We start from the raw sequence: 16,988 nt of genomic DNA, 5'->3' as shown, positions 1-16,988 counted from the left end.
TTGCAATTCATTTGCCCTTAGAGATTTTACACATGGATTTCCCCCCCCCCCGCCATTGTTCAAAGACAGACCAAAACTGCAGTCGGTATTATTTTTGAATTATTTAGGATTTCCAACTTAATGGAATTGCAACTTCTGTTCCTATGATGCCTTTCCCCTTGCAGAAAACTAGGCACTTTGGTTAAAAAAAATAAAAAAATCACATAGATTATACGGGTTTTCACTTCCGAAGCGCGACCACCTCTGGGGTGGGAAACAACAGCTCTTTCTAGCAGCAGGTGAAAGCGGAAGGGGGTCAACGCTCAAAATCCTTGGTACATCCACAGGTGTTAGCAGGATCCGTCCCTGAAGGGACAACGCAGTGACTCGCACTGGGATTTCTCTCATATACAATAGCAAGTATTTTAGAGAAAATATAACAATATATCTATTTTTAAGAACAAAGAACCTTCACAGCAGATGACGAGGTTCGGAGTAACAAGAGAGATGAGCGCTTCCCCTGAACACCACGGTCACTGTTCTGCCCCAAAACCTCCTAGTTTTGAAACACCGACTAAATTCAAAATTTCATCTGGAAGACCATCACGTTTTTTACATTAAAAAACCAGACTCCTGCTTCGAAGCAAATGAAGACTTTTGACGACAACAGAACAAAGCTTAAAGCGACTTGGAATGAAATTGCAAATTGGGTCTCACCGCATCTCCTCTGGCAACGTAAGCACCAGGAGGAAAAACATCTGCGCTAACACACGGCCTGGGAAGGGCCGGTCCCCCGTCCTCAGCACTCAGCCACCTGCGCTGCGCCGCAAGACACCGGTCGGGTAACATTAGGTCTGTAAATTCCTTGAAGGTGGCATTAAAATACACATCTGACGTCACGTGCTTGAACCCCCTGCTAACCTCCACGGGACTCACATTCGCGTCTTCCCAAACAAGGGAGCTTTTCTGGAGATCAGATGAATCACGGACACCACCAGCTCCTCTAGCGAAGCAGCAGGGACCCCGGAGGGACGCGAGTTTGGGGCAGAGTCGTTCAGAGAGATCCCAACGATCCGCGTGTCCCACGGGCGCAAGCCGGCCGGCGGCCGCAGCAGCCCGAACTCTGCTCCGCGCTGCAAGTATCTCCTCTTGCAGCCCCGGCCAGCGGGATTGCAAAGTCGGCTTTTTCCCTGTGACTTTGGCACTTCTGGATCTTGGAAACTTGGCGAGCAAAACCAGCTGCTAGCCTCGCGACAGGTTGAAAGCCAAGACTGACCAGAGGACACGGGTTCCCGCCTCCTCCGCTCTGACCTTGTGCTCACACCAGAGCCACCCTGACCCCACGCAGAGACCCCAATTCTGCAGTAACCCCCCCTTCCCCCCTCCCGTAATAACGCATTCCGCTGTGTTTACCACTTCCTAGCATCCCCTCACGGTTTGGAGCACGATTCTGTAGCAAAGGCATGATATTTGGCCCTAGAAATGCACCGCGCATAAAGTCAGTACGCCCGGGTCTTGGGGACTACGGAAACGGTGGGCTGGGAGCGTCCGCTCGGGCTCTTCTAGTCCTTCCCTGCTTTTAGGGGGGACAACGCAGGCAGTGGGGTGATCACCGAAAAAACCATCACAGGGACCTATCCTTAGCAGCATTTCTACAGCAAAGCACCCTTCATCTCTAAAGCCTTCAAGTACCTTCTCCCTCCTCCCTCTCCCCCACGTGGTTCAGCCACTGCCGGGGAGAAGAGCAGCAACTAGCGGGACCCAGTTTCTAAATTCTCTCCCAGGGAAGACGACTCCTGCAATGCAAATGGTTTCAAACGCCACTTCTCTGTTGAGTAACATCGCTTGATAGGACCCAGATGAGAGCATGTGCAAATCTGATCCAGCTCTGCTCAAGTTCAGCGGCTGGAACGGGGTGCGCGTGTCCTGGAAACCCAGTCTTGCTTTGCTGCCGGGAATTTACACCGACTTCACTGGCGTTTGGTAGAATTACTCCATTTAGCCTGATCTCGAACTGGCCCAGCTGGTCAGTGTAAACAAGACGCAGCAAGCAGAGTGAGGCCAGATTCTGACCCCAGGACCTTTGCCATTACAGCGGGGATGTTCACAACTCTGACACATGTAGGATTGTGCAAGCCACAAAGTCCCACGCAGGATCTCCAAAGCCCCACCTCCCTGGGACAAAGGGGTCTCCTTACAAATCTTGGTCCGTTTCCTGAAAGATGCTCAATTTTTATACCCCAGATAATAATTTTACAAATTCCTGAAGGTCACAAACAGTGACCTACTCAAGAGCTCTACTCAAAAACAAAAGAGTCGCCAAGACAGGAGGCAAATTCAGTGGCGATGATAAGACTGCAAGTGCCTAAAATCTTGCTCCAGAGAGCACAGTTTACAAATTATTAAACAATTCTTAGTATTTCTAGCCATCTGGCCTACATTTCTCCATTTATTCAATCAGACATATGCTGCTTTTATCCCTGCAACTGCCAGCTTCCTCCTGTTCTCTTAAACATGTGCATCCTCCATTCTCTGCTCATTTTCAGCTTAGCACAAAGCACAGGCTGCGAATCCCGCGCATCGTACAGACTTGTAGCAAGTGAACATGCTCATTACCGCCACTTCCATCAACAGATTTCTCCCACTTGTGCCTAAAACTGGCATTTGCACAAATAATGCAGCTTTGGCAGATTGCAATGTAATTTTAAAGTTGTGAACCCCATCGGTGCAAAGCAGCATAATTCCGCCGAAGCCAGCGGCATCCTATTGATTTATGCCAGCCGGGATCTGGAAGGAGAGATCTCTTCCAGTTGAAGGTGTGGAGAACCAGAGCCCAAGAAGAAGGTTTGTGTGCCGTTCCCTTCTGGGCCACCACAGCACACTTAGGCCAAAGCAAGAAAAAACCATTCCATGCTGCCGTTCCACAACAGCGCACGCAGGCTCCACACCAGACTGTGACACAGGCAGTAACACACCCAGGCCACCCCTGTCAATGTGTTGACCCCACAAACCTTACTCTCTGATCAGCCCATTCTTTGCATCTCTTATTTCCTACTGTGATTTCTTCTCTGTAATGAGCAGAACGCCCATCCAGAGGGACCAGAAGCCAGAACTGCAAGTAACAGATATGAAGGGCAACAGATGAACTCTATACTGAAGAACAGATAAATGCTCTGCTCCAACAAATGCAGGTTTCTATCACCTGAGCCAAAAGCATCTTCCTTTTATCCAACTCTTCACTGCTCATGAACTCGAAGGTCTTCAGAAGGCAAGAGAACGAGGAGATCCAACAGCCTGTGAAAGGATGGCCAATGCCAACACACGGACGTTGGACAGCTGAAGAGATATAAGAGCCATGGAGGTTGTTTCAGAGCTGCACTCATCCCTGCTTCCTCGGTTAGCGAGAAGAGACAGCCATAAGTTTAAATCAGGCCTAGGTTCAAGTCAGGCCTAGCTTCCTAATTTAGACACCCAAGTACGAAAACACGAGCTTTGACTCTCTTGCCACCTGGAGATTACTGCTTTCCTGCAATACGACCCTCTTCCCCCAGCAGCCCGCAGCAAAACACTTCTTTCAGCTTCCCAGCTAGACACTCACTCCTGACACCGGCTGTGGCTGCACATTCCACGGCCATGAGGCTTCTGCGAAGACCGCCCTTCAAACAGGAACGGTCCTCTTGGATTCCACCACAGGGCAAGGAGCGAATTACATTTAATTACACACTGTCCGGGGTCTTAAGTATCAGGCCAAGTGTTACCAGATGTGCAGGGATCTCTGTCAAAGCGATCTGCAGGCCTGAATGCCTGTTTGGATATTTAATATGTTGGTATCTAGGGTGTGAGGGTCAGAGCTGGGATTTGCTATGCAGATGTTACAAATCTTTTCTACTCTTACCGTCACCATTTAATAACACTATAAATCATCAGACACTTCTCAGGTGACCATGTAATTGCCCATTTGTGTATCTGAGCAAGTTTACCTGGGCTCTCACTCTTTGCTGCCATATGAAACTGCCAGCAAAGGAGACCTGCTGAGAGAAAATTCCAGCTACAGGACGTTGCCTGCCCCATATTTCATTCAACAAGTTATCTTTTGGCATATGTGCTTCAGATGCATTGCGGCAGCGCAAGAGAAAGACAAGTAACTGATACAGAAGATTAAAAAAAGGTTGGATCGGTCTGTTCCTAATGCAAGCCTTGTTGCTCACAGTCCTTTGATTGCACCAGAAATAAAAGATGGAAATTCACTAGAGGCAAAGGAATTAATTAAAAGGAGAATAAAGAGCATGGGTCTGCTGGAGTCCTGGCATCAATTCTGAGACTAGTTTTGAAGTGGCAACAGTTATACTTGTTCTTTAAAGTTGTTCTGTGTCCTGCACGGTGACTGAGGAACTAACGCGTAGCATGTGCTTATGCTAATGGTCTACCAAGAACGAGGCAGCTCACCCAATGCAAGAGAGGCCTGCCTGCTTCATGGGGACACTGAAGCACCTCTCCATCATTCCATCTTCTTCTGCTCCAAGCATCCAGGTCTTCGAAAAGACCCTAAAAAAGGAGATCTCTGCGGAAGCTGCGTGTCTCTACAAGGCCAGGACTCCCAGTAACCAGGTCTCTGTGACCTTACGCGCTACCATGATACACTGAGCTGCTCCGAACTGCTCTCTTCTGGTCCGCAGAGACCTGCAAAGCATGGTGCAGCCACCGCTTTTCACCAGGTCTCCCACACTCGTTTCAGGTTTGTAAACCGTTCTGGCACGGTTTCAGAACTCTGCAAAAAATCAAGGTTTTCCTGTAGGTCAGAAGAACGTTAACCACCTTCGACCAAATCACACCTCAGATCCCAGCGTTTATGGGAACATCTTTAAATATAGCTATGCACATACATATAGATCGTGGTTCTTTATAGTTTTCTTCTGATTTCTGAGCCTTCGGTTTTCTCACATTTAGGAGATAGCTCTTGCTTAAGAGAAGTAAGATCCTCTTTGTGTCCCATGACTCCAGGAGCTACAGCTTTAAGAAAAACACCAAGTATCTTGAGATTCATAATAAAATAGGAAGAGTTCCCAACACTGCATTCCACACAGATTGTACTTTAAATATTTATGTTTGACTGCCATAGTAAGAGCAGCATCTGTAACTTAAAGCCTCCCAGCTGAACTCTGGAGGCTTTTACAACCAGATTTCTTTCTAAGTCACATTTGCAAAGGGCATTTGTTACCTCTCTTTCATCAATGACTTTGGCTCCAACTTCATCTAAATAGAAGTATGGGGTTTGCTTTCAGGTAAGTGCTGCGTGCACTGCAAACACGACCTGCTGTGTAAGTCATTGGCCTATCATGTCATGCGACGAGAAAGCAGGTAGTAGCTTCCTAACGTTCATGGGCAGCTAGTGGAACCTCGATGCAAACTCAGCGATGCCAAGGTCCCACAGCTGGACGCAGAGCACAGCTCAGGTGGCCACCAATCCTTGATGCGACTGGCACATAAATAAGGCTTAAATTTTCCTTTAATTAATGTTTCTCTAGAAAACAGGATCTTGCACCATCAGAGTACGTTATGCTAAAAATGAATCATTTATTCCAGTTTCATGTTCAGTAACTCAAGTTTTGTAAACCTGTTACAAGGCAGAGACCTCGTTCTGAACCCTGGCGAGTCCTGTGAGCATAGCGGGCCCTTACGTGCTGCCGGAGACGCCTGAAAGTAGAGGAACGTGAATTTTTAATACACATGACAAGATCAGAACCGAACAAGGCCATCCCTTGTACCTACCTTTTAACAAGATTAGAATCAAAGAAACACTTTCAGCGATGAAGAGGCAGTGGGACTACGCTCAAACACCAAGTTTCTCTGCTATTTGTGCGCTGGGTAATTAACGAGGACGCTAAGCTCAGAGATTCGAACCGTTTTAACTAGAATTTAAACCAAAGCAAAGGCCACCATGGGAAACTCGCCGAGTGCAATAGGTTTGCAGCAGACCCTGACGCTGCCACGATCTGCAACAGCCAGGGCGCTGGCTTTTTGCCACGTAACAGTCAAAACAGGGACTAGGATTCGGAACTGAGCGTGTTTGGGAAGGCGATAAATAGCTTCATCAGAATTACAATGGTCTGAGGACCGAAGGGAGGCAAGGCTCCGGAGGAGAGGCGGGCTGAAAAGTTTTTCCAGCTCTATCAGCAGTCCAGGGAAGCCAATAACCCCTCACTGCCAGCTCCACCTCACCGAGGTGACTCGGAAACTGCCCACACCAGCCCCAGGGGCAGTCTCTCATTTTGAAGCATTTCAAGCACTATTTGCAATACACGGAGATGTGCGGAAACAGCATCAAAAATAAAAACTTGCTTATGGTCAATCTTTCAGGGGGGTCAAAAGCGGAAACACCAGAAATCCCCTCAAATGTGCAGGTGCAGGAGAAGGCCTGCCCTCAGGACGCAGTCCAGATAACCACACGCACACTTGCCTCTGGTGCAAGGACTTGCCCTAAAACAGCCCAGACGTGCTACTGAGACAGAGGGACCTGCAGCAACAACTGAAGGCAAGGAGGCTGGGGGACTGCAGGGAGGCCTGGGGACTACCCTCTCCTTCACTGCTGTCCGGACCCCTGTAAGCAGGTCTGCTCAAAAGAAGAAACTGAGAGGCCCGAGCACAGGTATTCAGCCAACCATCATCACAACGCCAGGAGAAGCGGGTGACCCAGAGCCCTCGGCTGTGGTTGAAGCACATGGGCTGCATTAACACCGAGCAGCACTTTATGGGAGAGGAGAAGCAGCAATTGGCCCCTCTATGCAGCAGGATGGGGAGCAGCGCTCGCTCCGCTGGCCCCAGTGGAACGTTTCCAGCTCCCAGAATATCATGGAAAGAGCAGGAGCTGGAGGTGAGAATATCACCCCGTGACAAAATTGCCTGTCCCCCCTGCCCATCTAACCCATGTCACATAAAATAAGCCTGGACTAATGCTTCTAAAAACGTGCAGATACAAACAGGGCACTGCCATCCTTTCAGCAAACCTCCCTCTTCACACAAAGCACAACCGCAGCTGCAAGAGCAACCTGCACTCAACGTAGACCACGAGAAATCCTGGCCAGGGAGCCAAGGCTGGTTAGCAACACGCTGGGAACCAGAGCTTCCTCTCACTTCTACTTTGCTCATCAGTCTGGTGTTTGACAGTGGTGTAAGCGAAGGCAAACGTGGCCCGCTCTGCTAGACTCCAGTGCGGTCTTAGAGGAGCGCAGCACGGTGCTCCGGACCACCTTGAGCCTTGCACTGTTGCACGAGGCTGGGTCTCATCCTGCACGCAGCCCTTCCGCTGGACTGCGGCGCTGGGATGCTCCTGTCACCGGAGCATCTCTTCCTCCCCGCGTCTGACACGTGCTGCTCTCTCTGCAGGGCAGGATCGGGCCCTCAGGGATGCCGTTCTCCTTTCTTCTCCTGGGAGCAGCAAACCGCCCGAACCCTGCCCGGCGATGCCTTTGTGCAGCTCCGCGCCGCCCTGGGAGGCAGCTCCGCTCCCTGGTAGCGGCGAAGCGGATGCAGGTTGTCACGCTCGGGTCTCTAACGCCGCGGGGGAACGCTCAAAGCTCCTCCTCCCCCCTAAAAGGGCTTTTCACGGAGACAAACGATCCCTTCCTTCAACAAAACCTAAATTCTGAGCCGAAAGTACTTGGCAGCAGCCCCTTGAATTTTTCTCAGGGCTTGTGCGGCTGAGGAACATGACTTCTGAAATATAAAAGCAGCCGGAGGAAGCAGCCGATGCTCTTGTTGGAGAAAAATCATCCCCCCCCCCCCCCGCCGCTTATGCCAAACGCTCGGAGGCCCCAGCGCGGCCCCGAAACGTGCCCCGCCGAGATGTCACTCGGGGGGACGGTGCTGGCAGACCCCGGAAAGCAAGGGCAGCACAGCCCGCGAAAAGCTGTGCACGGCCATCAATAACCCCCGGGGCCTCCGAGCACCCCTCTCGCTGCGGCGACGGGCAGCGTTTTATCGGCAAGGGACCGGACAGGCTGCCGATGGCTCCGTCCCAAACGCCGAGCATCTATCGACAAGTGGAAGTAACGAGGGCTCGCGCTGACACGCGCCGAGCACCTGATCAATGACACTTATCGAGCCCCCGTCACGCTCCTTCGGCGGCCGCTCCAGCCCCCTCCTCGTTTCGGGTAATTGGAGGATTTCTTTTGCTTCCACTCTTATTGACATTTCTCCCTGTCAGGGTGTCAAAGGTAAGTTGTCACTCGGAATTACAGGGGGACTTAAAGGCACAGGCAAGGTCTGCAACAACTGTACGGCACTGGGGCCGAAGAACCCAGCCGGGAAAGGCAGGGAAGTTTTCCCGGCACGGCCAGCAGACCTCGCATACGTCTACCCGCAGGGCAGACTCCCTCCAGCGTCTTCTCGTGTAGACGGAGAAAAACGCACAGTATTGGGGTCAGGGGCCAGGAGCATCAGAAACCCACTCCCGTCTCCGCAGGGATGTGTGCCTCGTGCTTAGAGCAAGGAAACAGGTCTCTGCACTTTGAGTCCCATCTTGGTCACCAACTTGCTACGCTGTGGTTTTGCTATGGTTTGCTTTTGGGGGGGCGGGGGGGGGGGTCTGTCTGCCTGGGCTTATGGGGGAGCCCGTCCTGTCCTCATGTCCTCAGCTGGGTGCTGGGAGGAGGAGAGCAGAGGGTCAGAGGACCCCCAGGCGGGCAGCAGCCACAACCAGCCCGCCGAGCCCCGAGCTGCAGCCCCCCAGGGCTGGAGGTTGGGATGCTCCGGGCTCCGAAGCAGCTGCGGAGCCGAGAGGCGCGGGAGGCCGGGCGCGCGTACCAAGTGCCCGCGGCATCCGCTGCCCTGCGGCTGGGGCGGCCGGGCAGGAGGCAGGACCACGGCCCGGCCTCGGGGACTGCGTCTGTCACGTTTCTTGTGCATTCCCATCAATCACCTTCCGTTCCCTTCTTGCACAAGACGGTGCCCGCCAAAAGCAGCTGCTCATTCACCAGCTGAACCACCCAACGGGTGCAAACGGTGGCAGGTTAAGAGACTGCCAGTTCCTCATTACAACTGTAAAGACACTTTCTGTGCAGCCGCGTGCGCAGAGGCGGGCGGGTGGGCACACACAGGCGTGCACGCATGCAGCGTTTAGGGGCTAAGTAGTAAATCAATAGCAAAATGGTCGTCTTTCCATCAAGGATGCTTAACAAGGTCACATTCTAATTCTCTCCAGACTAATGTGTGGAGATTACTAATAAGACCTTGGTGACAAGTGACTATATTAATGTAATTCTTTCCTGCTTGTAATCAATTCTCTGTGTTAAAATTCACAGCTCTTTTTGACGCCTGGGATCACTTGTCCCACCCACCAGCCACTGCAGAGCTGCTGGTCCAGATACAGATTTTTTTTCATCCCCATGGTGTCCTTGCTGGGGCCGCGATGTTTTCCCTGCGGAGCACGTTCAGTTGTACGGCTCACCGGGGAGTACGAAATCACCCCCGGGAACAGCTCGTCAACCCCAACAGCGTATCCCATTCTCAAAGTGCTGCTTTTCCCCTCTCCGCTACCTACAACATTTCTGTGCTGGCACTTTAATAACCCAAATATCAAAAATTTTGTGCAACTGCTTATGAAAAGCTAATCTCAAACATTTCACTCTCAGCTCCAGACTATGACTGGTGCTGGCCAGAGCACTTTGCACAGCACTTATCTGGGTGATTTATTTTACTAACAGACGCAAAGCAAGCAGCATGTCCTGAAACAGAGATCCCCTTTTTGATCTGTGGCTCAGTAGCACCTCACACGTGGCAAGACCTGGGTTTCCCGCGTGCCACTCCAATGCACACAAAGCGATCACTACAGTCTGCAAACACCCGCAGGGTTTGGGGTTGCACGTTCGCAGTCCCATGCAGTGGGCATCACTTGCACACTCACAAAGCCTGGCATGCCGCTTACGTGCCTTGGTCGTGTCGCAGCACAAATGGCACATTTGACTGGAAGAGTCACCATTTGCATTTCAAACGACTCTTTGGATCAAGAGTAACTTATTTAAGAGATGCATGAATAATTTGGAAGGCGTTTAGACTTCTGTGATCTGCAGGATGTCTGCGCACTGAGGGAGGAGGCGGCGAAATTACATTAGTTGCTGTGAATTTTCACCCAGGACCATTAGCACAAGATGTGTGTAAAATCTGAGCAACCGCAAGTGCATTGTGCCCCAAACGCAGGCACTCTGGGATCTCAGCAAGCCAACTCCGGCTGGAAAGCCAAAGCCCCTGGATTTTATAGAACAGACTAACGTCACCCAGCCCAGGGCCCAACAAGCAGCCGGGGGTGAAGACCGCACGTTGCATTATCTGTTTCCGTGTCCACTCCCCAAGGGCTCTTGAAAGCAAAGACCGACTTTAAAACATTGCCTTGGCTGCGCTAGCACCGCTCTGCATCCATCCCCTAAGCCGGACCAGACCTTGGATCTGTAAATCTGCTTCCCGACTTTGTCTCCCATTTCTCCTGCCTCCCAGCTGCAGGCCAAACTTTCAACACAGCGATTTTTCAAAGATCTGCGGAAAGCCGTTCAAAACATCCCTTTCCTCCTCGCTTGATAAAATTATGAACAAACACGGTGGGAAGAGAAGAGGGAGCTCGAAGACCACCACCAGCTTCTCTGCGCCCATCCAAGAGCTCGCGCACGGGCAAAGAGCGGCCAAGCCGGTGCTGACGGCTTCCCGAGGAGTCTCCTATCGGGAGGGATCTCGGGGGCAGCCCACAGCCCGCAGGAATGGGAGACGCAGCCTGATGCTGACGAGCTTTCTGAGCAGATGGATTTCGAAAGCCCTTTGAAAAGCCATTTAGAGCTAAGTCCTGGTATTAAACCCGGCCTTTCATTAGGCAGGTTTTCAGTCTCCACCCAAGCTTGTTTCAGTAAAGTTCTTTTAAAAGGTCAGGAAGAAGCTTTTAGGCATATTTGCCAATTAGCGATTGTAACTCCCTGCTCCGCTCGCTGCGAGCTGCCCACTTCGTCTCAGGGGACTGGTAATTACTGTTTTATAAATAATCTTTGAACCGTCCTAAGTAATAGCCTCTCCTTGCATAAAGGCACCTTCTAAATCCACTGGCCTTTCCCACCTCTGTCACTGCCTAAGAATAATCTAGCAAAAAACACGCAGTACGTTCGAGAAGAAACACCAGCGGCGCTGAGCACGGCTTTGGGGGGTTTCGGTGCGAGCGCAACAACCCCACGCGGCAGGACGCAGGTTCAGGCGCCGCCGTCGCAGAATCCAACCCGGAGCCGCCGAGACAAAGCACAAGTCCGCGAGATGCTGCCCACGGATCGACGGGACGGGCCGAGCTCTCGGAGCGGCCGATGTCCCGTCGAAGCCGAACGAGGATGACGCGCTCAGAGCTCCTGGAACCGCCCCCGGCTTCCCTCTCCCCAGCGCGGGGGAAAAAAGAAAAGAAAAAAGAAAAAAACCCAGAATGTCTTTTAATTCTGCTCTTAATCGGTAGCTGTCTAGCAATGATGCGATGACCTAGGTCTTTCCCCAGACAGGTTGTCAGGAGGGGGAAGAGCCTTTCCTCCAGCTCCATAGGAGCGGGATTAGGACTCGGCCCAGCGCGAGGGTCCGGCGGGCCGGCAGCCGTCCGGGCACGCAGCTCCGGAGCAGCGGAGCCCCCGGGAGAAGCGCCGTGCGGGGCTCCCTCGCCTCCCGGAGCTCTGCCGCCCGCCGGAGACACTGGAAACTTCCCCGACTTTCTGCGCAAGTTTCATAATATTTTACATTTTTTAAGTAGTTCTCTGGAGTTGCATGCAGACACTAAAAAAAACTGCTCATGTTTATGTATTTTTTAGCTTCCAAGGTTACAAAAGAGTAAACTAGGCGATCACAAGGGAAAGGGCATGGATTAAAAAGTACTTTCCAAAGGCATTAATTCATACAAAATTCATTTTTTAAAACAGCCCCACAGTTTCTAGGTGCTCAGCTTTATTTATTTATTTAAGCAGTCTGGGATAGCAACTGGAATACTTTAAATCCTTTGGAAACTCAGGTTACTCCTGCACGCTCCACTGCACCGGGTGCATATAAAACCACCACTTATTTAGCAGAGACAGCGACAGAAAGAGCTCTTCAATCAGAAAGCTCAGGACTCGTTACACTCGGCAAGTCACAGCTTTTAGCAGGAAGATCTCCGCCAACACTAACATGCAGCTTTAATCGTTTTAGCCTGACGCTACGTAACACCACATGGACTAACCAGGCTCGATCTGCCTTGCAGCTGCACCAGCCTAAAACTCACACTCACCAGCCTGCTCGTATCGGCACGAAGCACCGCACCGACTTCAGCAGGTTTTGAACCAGAAACCAAACTTGGGAGCTGCCCCGTGAAAGCGGGAGAGCAACGTCGGCGCGAGGCCGGCAGCCGCGAGAGCAGCAAGACATGGGCACACCATCGTGGAGGAGACCCGTCCTGCCGACACACACGCACATATATTCCCTTATGTCCCTGCAAAGGCGTCTGCACAACGCGGACTAACCCAAAGTAGCATGCATTAAATAAAGGTTTTAAAACATCTCCTTCCTAGCTACAAAATTGCAGATTTCTCTCGCGTTTCCTGTTTTTTCTTTGCATTTTAAGACTGATCTCGATTGTTTATGGAGACGAGGTGGGAGAAGCTGACACAAAAACGTCCTATTTTTGTAGCCAAAGGAGAAAAGAGAGAGAGAGAGCACAAAACAATAAACCCAAGCAGCACGTTGCGGGATTGAGTTTCCGCGAACGCGCCGAGAAAAGCGAGGGCCGCTCTCGAACGCCGAGCGCCGAGACGCGAGTCCATTAGGCGAACAGATTAGCCGGTGTCAATGAATAAAGATAATGTCCTCGAGCAGCTCTCAGTGCGTTGCCATCCGACTCCTTGCGAGATTCCTTTGTCTCTTCCCACCTACGGATTTCTTAAATGCGCCCGTGGAAAGCTCTCCCTGGAAAGGGATACGAGCTTCCTGCCGAAACGGAGCCTGGCGATTCCAGAGCGGCTGAAACGTCTGACTTTGTTTAACAGCTTGGGCTATAGGGTGTCTCGATCTGTCGGTACGACCACAACACACACAGGCACCCCCGGGGCATCTGCTCGGCTGCCAACAGCGTTCGCAGCAAAAGTCGAAGGAGCAACGCTGGAACCGCATCCTTCCCCGCGGCTCAGACTTCAGGGGCTTGGAGAGGAGAAAGTCTGGCTCCAGCAATCCCGGATCCCTTCCACGAATGGGGGGCGGGGGGAAACTGCACGAAGCGGCACTCCGGGAGCTGCCCACCCCGTCCGGGCACGCACACACGCACACACACACGCACACACACACGCACACACACACGCACACACACACGCACACACACGCTCCCAACCTGGGCTCCCCCACCGACGCACCCCCCGCGCCCGTCACCGTTCAACGCACGACAAGCCGCACGAGGAGCCTCCCCCCTCAACCCTCAGCACCGAAACCTGCACGCAGCATATTGGATCAAAAGGGAAAACGACAATAAAAAGCTAAATTTGGCCTCAGAGAAAGTCAGAGCTCTCAAGCGATTTTACAGTGCTGGTGGGCACCTAAGAGACCGCGTCTACTTGCAACATGCTGCCGCAGCCCGGCGCAGAGATCGCCACTGGATGGATTCACTACTTTTGCCCCAAATTGCAAGAAAGCAAGGCATCCTTTATCATTCCTATGAAACGCAGCGTGCACCACCAGCCAGGGCACCCAGTTTGCACGGAGCACAACGCCAGCGGCCGCTTGCTTCGGAGCTGTGAACGGTCGCTTGGAGTCTTGGCCCAGCCCCGTTTCTGGGCAACTCTTCTTTAGATATTACAAAAAAGCAGGAAGAGAAGATGGGGAAGAAAGGGGCTTTGGGATCATAAGTCATATGAGGAAGTACAAGACTGTTGGACTGAGCTGATGCCGCCGCAAAGTTTCGGCGGAGGCAGACGAGGAGACTGTTCTCTGTATCCGCTACAGCAGAATCCGAACGCTTTCACCGTGAACTTCCCCAAACTCCCTTTCATGCAAAGCAGTATCGCCAAGGACATTCCCTGAACTGCCTCATACCCCAAATCCACTGTTATCCGCCGTTTCCCATGTCCTTCTCCCAACACCAGAACTGCCAAGGACGCACTGGATTACGGGGCATGAAGATGGAGCGATGCGAAGCTCGGCCGCAGGCGCAGCAACACGAGGCAGCTGATCGGAAAAGCGAGCCTCAGCTCTCGAAAGCGAAAAGGAAAGGAGCCGTCACGGGCAAAGTTTTCAAACGCTCCCCCCAAAGCTTCACCACCAGAACAGAGCAACTTCTGCCAGCGATGCCACTTGAGCATAAACTCGCACCGAGAATATTTGTGGTTTTGTACAATTTCTGCGTTATTTCTATCCAATTTCTTTAAATGCAACTCGTGACTTTGGCTCTGAGCTCGTGCACATTGCGAATCCTCCGGGCTGGAGAGAGAGCACCGCTGCCCGGGCGCGGGAGCTCCTCCGCTTTACATCCCCAGGAACCCGGCCCGCTCCGACCGCGGCGTCTCCAAACTCACACAGCCGGGGCAGGACTGGCCCCACGCCATCATGCTAAGCATCTCTTAAAATGTTTGTAGTGTAGTTCTGAGTATCACTTGGAAGCGTCTCAGATTCAAGGAGCTACTTACATTTGCCCCCTCCTGCATTCGCAGAAAGCAGACAGACAACGGCTCAAGAGATGAGTTCCTACAGTCCCCGATGGGCAAAAGCCAGGCAGCCGCAGAAAAGCAACGATAAACTAACAACAAACATATATATATATTTTTTTCTTAGGTTTAAGCAGTGCTGAGAGCCAAAAAATTAAAACAGTGTTTGGCTTTAGGATAAAATTTCACTTCATGCTTGGATTATCCATTAAGTAATTTACGTTACAAGCCAGAAAAGGTGTTTAATCTCCTTACAATTAGCTCAACCTACAGTAACTCAAGGAATTTCATGAGATGCTTGCCACTTTTTATCAACTGTTCTCTTTTCACTAGTGAAAAGCACCACTCCAAAAAGGGGACTTCATGCTATTTCAAACTTAAATAAAATGAAACACTCCAGTAAGAATAAAGGTTTTCAGGCAGTTACTTCTATTATAAAGTAAATTACTCCACACACACAGTCAGGTACTCCTTCCGCAGGAGAGAAATTGCTGAGACTGAGCTACGAAGTAAAAAATTCCCCAAGAAAAACTGCCACAGGGGGGTTTTGTGTTTGTTTTTTTTAAACTTTTACTTAAGACAAGCAACGACCTACAGGTGCCTTCGGGCCAAATATCTTGGCACGAGAAGCAGCTGGTGTAATTTTGGTTTCCTAGCAAGTTCAAATATTTTAAAAATGCTTACACCACTCTGAGATATTCATTGGAAAAAAATGAACTTCTGTCCAACCTCTGTTTTCCTCCACCCAAACACACCCCAGCTTTGAACGTTCAGCTCTGTCTGGCTTTCGGGGGGAAAAAAACCTTGAGCGAAGCACGGTTTTTAAGAAGACAGAGCAGGAGAAGCAAAGAGAAGAGGAATTATAGAAAAGGTTGTGCATGTGATTGAAAACACACTTGTTCTATACAGAGTTAAAATAAAGCATCTACTAAAAATTTCTTTACAGTGTACTGCATTCCTCCCTGTAATGCATTTGACTGCGCCGAAAACATCCCCTATTCTATTTCTCCAATTTTACCATACTCAGAATCGCTTTAAAACATCTAGCTGTGTCAGGCCAAGCGCCCCGCAAGCACTCACAGCGCCGAGAACTCACCGCACAGCGACCAAAACCCAAGATTTATTTATCCATCGCTCACGGCAGTACATGCCGCAAGCATCTCACTGGACTGCGGCGAACAACACGAGAGCATTCAGTCCTCCACACTTTAATTACGTGCTCGCAACCGTTAAAGTCCTCTTCTGCCAAGCAAGATCCATCTTACAATTTTCACCCCAAAAGATTAGTTATCATCATGGTTGTTTCTAGAGCGCGGTACATATGGAACTTGGAAATGAGCTAATAAATCACGGTAATATTAATGCAATCATAAAAGCAAGTGTGCTACTTACTGTGTTTGAAGGTGTGTTAAGTCAACAACTTTACAGTCCAGATGTGGTCTTACAGAGCTGAAACTCCGGGGGTAAAATTACCGCTAAAATTACACTTTCCATTAAACACACCAATTTTCACAGGTTATTATTTTGGTGAGATTTGCTAAGTTGAACCTCTCCCAAAACACAAAGAAATACGAAGAACATGTAAGAAGTAAAGTATTCCATAACGGTTTAGAGAGACTACGACAGAGCGGCAGGAAGGACAGAGGGAGCTACTCGTTTGATTATTTTCAGATGTTTCGGGGGAACACCGCAGTGCTTTTATGAACCTACACATTTGGATTCTCTTCAGAATAATGGACTAGATTCTTTCCCCGGCTTCAAGGGACTTAGCACGCCGAGCAGATTTGGCCCGGCCGCTCTCGACTTGGCCACGATACGGAGGTTTAATAGACAACACATGCACAGTAGCCGCTCTTCCGAATGCTTTATCGCCTGAAGAGCTCAGCTCCACTGAAACCCTCAGAACTAAACAGCTCCCTTGAACCCGTACGGCTCTGCCCTTCGACACGATTCAAACGATGCCGCTTCGCCCTTCCCCTCCCTTGGCCGCTTCAACACGCAGCCAAGAACAGCCAGGACCAAGGCAGGTCCTGCCGCCGAGCTCCCCGCTCGCTCTATTTTTTTAAGCCGCTTAAATAAAAAATTCCTAAAGGAAGCCGGGCAAGGACTGCAGGACGACGGGGAATAAAGTGTTAGAGGTTAAACCCACAAAGCCTGGGTAATTAAAAAAGCAGGTTTCTGTTCCCGGTTTGCATCCCGCGGACTTCCCCGTCTCCGCCACCTGCCCCGCGGGCAGCGGCGACGCGCACGGGACGGGACGGGACGGGACCGACGGGACGGGACGGGACCGACGGGACGGGACGGGACCGACGGGACGGGACGGCCACGGCTTCCCAGGCTCCC

The 16,988-nt window shown here is 51.0% G+C and overlaps 1 protein-coding gene across 1 annotated transcript in view; it reads right to left on the bottom strand.

Moving 5' to 3' along the window:
- Window positions 1–16,988, bottom strand: part of HS3ST6 (heparan sulfate-glucosamine 3-sulfotransferase 6) — a 46,920-nt gene that overhangs the window by 29,182 nt on the left and 750 nt on the right. The window lies entirely within an intron of this gene.

Source organism: Dromaius novaehollandiae, chromosome 14, assembly GCF_036370855.1.
Source record: "Dromaius novaehollandiae isolate bDroNov1 chromosome 14, bDroNov1.hap1, whole genome shotgun sequence".
Lineage (NCBI taxonomy): Eukaryota > Metazoa > Chordata > Aves > Casuariiformes > Dromaiidae > Dromaius > Dromaius novaehollandiae.
The sequence above is the reverse complement of the archived record's forward strand: the minus strand, read 5'-3'. Positions and strand labels throughout refer to the sequence as shown.